The 6,835-nt window shown below is 43.4% G+C and overlaps 1 pseudogene; it reads left to right on the top strand.

Annotated features, from left to right (window-relative positions):
- The first annotated feature begins 4,309 nt into the window (after window positions 1-4,309).
- On the top strand, window positions 4,310-5,041 carry LOC137202160 (large ribosomal subunit protein uL30 pseudogene; annotated as a pseudogene).
- Window positions 5,042-6,835: the final 1,794 nt, after the last annotated feature.

Consider the following 6,835-nt stretch of genomic DNA (forward strand, 5'->3'; position numbering starts at 1 on the left):
TTTCCATCATTCCACTCTTTTGGAGTTAAGATGTGTAAACTCAAGAAAGATCATCAATCTCAAAGACATAAAGTCCTATACATTATGTTTCAAGGTGAACAAGCATAGCATATTTTAGGGCCTGTAAGAATGGCTAGAGTGTAGGTTTGTTTTAGGAAGAGGGAAATGATCACACAAGACTCTGGAGAGAAATTTTTTAAAACAGAGCCAGATCCTGAAGGACCATGTAAACAAAGTTAAGAAGTTTGAAGTTTATTCTATGATCTATAGGGAACCACTGAATGAGTTGAGCAGAGAATGATGTAATCAGATTTATACTTTAGAAAAATCACTGGCTACAGCAGAAAGAATTAAGTAGAGTGCAAAGTGGAGATGGGGATCTGCTCTCAGGTGATTGCAATGATGGAAGCAAGCGATAAAGGTGGTCTGAACAGAGGCAGCAGCAGCAGAGATGGAAAGAACTGAACCAATTTGAGACATATTTGGGAAGCAGAGTTGATGACTCTCGGTGTTTGTTAGAAATAGGAGTGGAAATGGGAAGAGGAGTCCGGGAAAATTGCCAGTTCTCACCTAGGCAGTGGGTGCTGGTGCCATTCACTAAGATAGGAAGCTTAGACACACAGAGCAGCAGCTTAAGAAGAAGCCAATGGGGGAGAGAGAAGAGGCTAGGATCCAGAAGCCAGCCGTATCCCCCGAGGAAGCCCACAGCCATCCACATGCAGGGAGGTACCATCTCACCTGAATGCAGACTGAAGCACTGATTGATATATCCTGCCAGACACTCACCAGAGATGGTGATTTGGGGACCAAAGTGAGAACAGGACTGTTTATTACTTCAGAGTCTGCAGAAAAGACACCACAATTTCCAGAATTTATCCCCAGGGACAGAGGAAGTCTACTCCCACTGAAAAACTTTTAAATTGTGTTTTTGTGGCAGGCCATGCATCGTGGATTCAACATGCTAATTACAGCTACATGAAAGTGTACTCTCCAAATCGAAGATACACGTTCTATTCAAGCACACATACAACACTTATCCAAATCGATCCCATACCAGTCACAAAGACAGCACGAAATTTTTCAAAAATCTGATGTCATAGAATACATTTTAACCACATTATCACTAGGTTAGACAACAACAGCAATATAGAAAAGGAGGAATACCACATTTTGATTAAAAGCACCTCCAAACAATTCATGAGTTAAAAAGGAAATGATAACGGAAATTACGAAATATCTAGGCCTGAACAACCATCAAGCTGTTACATATCAGAACGTATGGGGAACAGTTAAAGTGGTTCTTAGGTATAAGTTTGTAGCCTCAAATATTTCTTTAAAAGAGAATTGAAATGAATAAGCATTCACTTCAAGAAAGTGCATTAACTCACTCAAAAAAATTTAGACACCAAAGTCTCATCTTTTTTAATACAAGACATTATTGGGTATATTTTACCATAATAAAAAACGGGGGGAAGGGGAACATTATTGGGTAAATAAACAAACACCTATTGGTCCAAGTAAAATTTATATCAGCCAAGTAATAAAAATGCTGATTTCATTCAATCTGCCTTATTTGCTTTTTTACATCTATATTGATCAAAAACTTCAATGGGTTAGTAGGCATTTGGCTTTTTCACATGTATTAGTATATATAATATCTATATGTACATGCAATATGATTCTCCGTATGTATATATCATAGTCCAACTCGGACATTTTGCCTCTAAATAGAAAACAGCTCTGAGAGAAGTAAGATGAAGGAATAAATAAGGACACGGGCCCAGGGTCAGAGAGCACTGAATTCTGTCTCCACCTTAATCTTGCATCATCTGGGTGACTTTGGCACATCTACGTAACCTCCGAAAACTTCAATTTCCTTCTGTGTAGATTAGAGTTGCTGTGACACCGGTACCAGCCACAAATGATTGTTACAGGTTACTGAATACACAGTGCCGGTATGGTCAGGGCAGGGGGGTGGGGAGGCACTTGTGGGTGTTTTTGTTTGTTTACCATTCTAACAAGTATTAAGTGACATTATGTTTTACTAAGAGACTGCTATAAACTGAAGGTTTGTATCCTGCAAAATTCATCTGTTGAAAATACTAACTCACAATGTGGTGATATTTGGAGTTGGGGCCCTTGGGGGTGACTACGAAGGTGTAGCCCTCGTGAATGGACGAGTGCCGTTATAAGACCTTAGAGAGACACTTCACCCATTCCTGGAAGCTCATAGCGAGATGGCCGTTTATGAACCAGGAAGCGAGTTCTCGTCAGACACTACGAATCTGCCAGCACCTTGATCTTGGACTTCCCGACCTCTATAATTGTAGGAAATACATTTCTGTTGTTTACAAGCTACCCAGTCTATGGTATTATGTTACAGCAGCCCAAATGCGCTAAGACAGAGACATTCGTTATGATAACAGCCCAAGGACCCCTATTCTAGTTGACAAGGGAATAAATATAAACAAGTCCCTAATCAATGACTTCACTAGTTGTTTTTCTTTCTTATCCAACTGGGTGAATTGCTGAAATATAGGTATGGGTGCACAAATATACACAGACACACAAGCAAGTCTCGCCACTTTTGTCAAGCGCACCCTTTTGGACTATCACGGGAGACTTTCTTCTAGGACTTGAGGAGTAGCGTGTACCCTTTTACACTTTTCCAAAGAGGAATAAGCAAGACTTGTAAGATTTGGTCGGCAGAATAATGACTCCCAAAGATGCCCATGTCCTAATCTACTGAACCTGTGAATTTGTGACAATACATTTCATGGCAAGGGGGATCTAATGCTGCAGATGGAAGTAAAGCGGCTGATCAGCAGGTCCTGAGATGAGGACGGTATCCTTGGTTATCCCAGTGAGCCCAATGGAATCGCAAGGCATCTTTAGAAATAAAAGAGGGAGAGAGGAGACTCAGAGTCAGTGGGACGCAGCAAGAGAAAAACTCCACCTGTCATTTGCTGGTTTTGAAGATGGAAGCAGGTCACATACCAAGGAATGTGGGCAGACTCTAGAAGCCAGAAAAAAGCCAGGGAACAGATTTTCCCCTAAGCCTTCAGAAGGAACGCAGCCTTGCCAATGCCTTAATTTTAGTGAGACCAATTTTGGACTTCTGACCTCCAGAAGCTGAAGAGAATAAATCCGTATTGTTTTAAGCCACTGAGTTTGAGATAATTTGTTACAGTGGTAGCAGGAAACTAATACATAAGAGTTCCTTACAAGGAAAGAAAGATGAGGTGGCCCCTCACTGGATACATTTCTGAAAGGACTTTCTTTCCATTAATCCACAAAATCAGACTATGTTTGTGATCCCTGCCTTGGTTACAGTTTCTCAGAATTCAGTCCTGGGACATCTCATCCCTCTGTGTTCTCCCTGACTCTGTAACTTCATCCACATTCATGGTTTTAGATGCCTTTTTTTTTTTTTTTTTTTTGCGATACGCGGGCCTCTCACTGTTGTGGCCTCTCCCGCTGCAGAGCACAGGCTCCGGACGCGCAGGCTCAGCGGCCATGGCTCACGGGCCCAGCCGCTCCGTGGCATGTGGGATCCTCCCGGACCGGGGCACGAACCCGTGTCCCCTGCATTGGCAGGCGGACTCTCAACCACTGCGCCACCAGGGAAGCCCCTAGATGCCATTTTTATATAGGGCTGATCCACAAGTTTGAATCTCTCACTCAGCCCTCCTTTCAGAGCTCCAGGCCAGAATATCTTCACTTGGGTATCTCACAGGGATCTCAAGCTACACGGATCCAACACTGAACTTTTCATTTTCTACTCTCCACTCTCCATCCTCACACCCCCAGCCTGCCTTTCCCTAGACTTCCCCAATTGCTCATGATAGAAAGTAGTCAGAAAACATTTGACACCTTTTCTCAACCTCCGATTACCGAGTCTTGCCAAGTCTGTCCTCAAATATGTTTCTAATTCACTCAGTTCTTGCCACGTTTTGTCACCACCCTAGTCCAAGCTATCATCATCTTTTCCCTGAACTACTGTAACAGCCTCCTAACACCCCTGCTTCCCCCAATAGCCCTCCAGTTCATTCTCCACACTGCAGCCAGAGTGATTTTTTTTTTTTTTGGCCCGCCTCGCGGCTTGTGGGATCTTAGTTCCCTGACCAAGGATCGAACCTGGGCCCTCAGCAGTGAAAGTGCAGAGTCCTAACCACTGGACCACCAGGGAACTCCCAGAGTGATCTTCCAAAATATGAATAAGATGATCCATGCCTCTGCTTAAGACCCTTTCAGGGCTTCCCATTGCTTGTACAAGAATATCCAAACCTGCTCTTTTCTGGCTGGAATCATGGAGGGTGCAGAAGAGGAAAAAAAGAAGTTCTTACTGTACCAGAAACCGTTCAGAAAAAGCAAATAAATTTCACAGAGCTGAAGATCAAGCTCCTGAGAAGTTATCCAAAAGATGCTTTGAAAGGCAAGGAGGAAGTTTATCAATGAAAAGGCTAAGCACTGTTACAAGGAATACAGGCAGATGTACAGAAGCAATATTCGAATGGCTAGGAGGGCAAGAAAAGCTGGCCACTTCTGTGTGCCTGAGGAATCCAGATTGGCACTTGTCATCAGGATCAGAGGTAGCAATGGTGTGAGCTCAAAGGTCCGAAAGGTGCTGCAGCTTCTTCGCCTCCTCCAGGTCTTCAGTGACACCTTTGTGAAGCTCAACGAGGCTTCAGTCAACATGCTGAAGATTGTGGAACCATGTATTGCATTGGGGGTACCCAAACCTGAAGTCAGAGAAGGAACTGATCTACAAGTTTGGCTACGGCAAAAGCAACAAGAAGTGAATTGCCCTGACAGATAACACATGGATTGCTCCATCACTTAGTAAATGTGGCATCATCTGCATGGAGGATCTGATTCATGAGATCTGTTCTGTTGGAAAACGTCTCAGAGAAGCAAACAACTTCCCGTGACCCTTCAAATTGTCTTCTCCACTAGGTGTAATGAAGAAAAAGGCCACCCATCTTCTAGAAGGTGGAGACGCTGACACCAGATCAATAGGCTTATTAGAAGGATGAACTAAGGCATCTACCTTGATTATTTCTGTAATCTGGTCAGTTAATAAACGGTGACTGCTTTCAAATTGAAAGAAAAAGACAATCCAAACCCTTGAGCATGGCTTAAAAGGCCCCGCATGATCCTCATTCACCTCTCCAAATCTACCTCATGCCACTACCCCTGTGCAGCCGCTACCCCTGTGCAGCCGCTACCCCTATGCAGCCACACTGACCTGCTTTTAATTCCTCGAAGATTCCCACCCCCCTCCAACCTCAGGGCCTTCATACAAGCTATTCCTTCTGCCTGGAACACGTGTCTCCTAACTTTCCACATGACTCTTCAACCATCAGGTTTCATCAGAGAGATCTCCTCCAACTTAAAGCAGTTCTCATAACATCCTGTTATTTTCTTCCATAGCTCTTATCAAAATCATTAATTACACACACACTTAATTGTTTAATGCCTGTAACCCTTACTGGTCTGTACACTCCCCAGACCATGTCCGCTGTGTTCATCTCTGCATTGCTCACCCCAGGCACAGAGTCTGACACATAGTAAGTGCTCAGCAATGTTTGATAAAGGAATAAATTAATAAATGAATGATGAATTTGGATGGAGTAAGCAGAATTTTTAAAATCTTATGTCACCTTTTAGAAATTATTTCTTCCTCTGTCTCCCACCAGATTCTCTTTGCCACTTACTCTTCCCTTCCCTAGCCAGTGCCTATGCTCCAAAACCTTTCTGCAGTATCAAAATACATCTATCCTGCCACATTCCTACAGGGACTCTGCCCTCTTCTGGCCAATATGGGAACTGATTCCACTTTACTGGAGCTTAAGGATTTATTTTCCTTCTCGGATATTTTTATCTTAATCAGCAACTTCTGGAAAACCAAGAGCTTGGCCCAAAATAAAGTCCTCAAATCCATTTGTTTAGTAATGTGTATAAATAAAGTCCATTAACATATTCACGAGTGATGAATCCTAAATATAACCACGGCAGATGTCACTCGTTAATCCAGCACCTGTTTATTAACTATCTACTCTGGCTGTGAAACTTAGAACTTTTCAAGGAGCCCCAGACCCAACAGGGGAGAAAGATATTGTAACTAAGTTAATGAAACTGTCCCCTCTGTAGACCACTTCCCATCTCACTTCCCCCAGACCAGGACACTGGGGAGGAAGATGATCCCTGGGCTAAAAATTTCATCAGCTCCTATACATTATGGCACATGTAAGACCTTCTCATGCTCCCATCATGACTGAGAGAGTATCATTTCTAATAAAGGTTAGAGGTAGGATCAAGAAAAAGAACTGACACAACTCTGCAAGACTCCAGGAGGGTGCTTAGAAAATCGTTGCTTTCTAGACGACATTGCCTTTGAGAATTGTTAGTGCTTGTATGTGTGTGATCCAACAGTTAATTGTGGGACCAGAGGAAATACTTGTTGGACAAAATGTCTGCCACTCCCCCTAGCAGGGAGACCTGAAAAGCAGTCTGGATTTGGGACACCCACGGCCGCCCTGGGCTACTCTGAGGTACTTGAAATTCCAGAGGCCACCTTGGATTGGCCTGCTGGTGCCACCCCTTCCCACCACTCTCCCTCATTCCACTCCCAGCCCTGGGCATTATTATAGGCTGAAAAACTCAGACTTCGGGAAATGCAATGCTAGGGAAGAGGGATGGACCCGGGAATAAAACCAAATCCTGTGTATAAGGGTAGGATTTCCCAAAAGGTGGGTGGAGTTTCTCCCATGGGAGTTTAGAAACAAGAGGCATTTTTTTAAGAAAGGCACATATATGAGGACAGAGGTGTAAG

Source organism: Pseudorca crassidens, chromosome 11 (assembly GCF_039906515.1).
Source record: "Pseudorca crassidens isolate mPseCra1 chromosome 11, mPseCra1.hap1, whole genome shotgun sequence".
In the NCBI taxonomy this organism is placed as follows: domain Eukaryota; kingdom Metazoa; phylum Chordata; class Mammalia; order Artiodactyla; family Delphinidae; genus Pseudorca; species Pseudorca crassidens.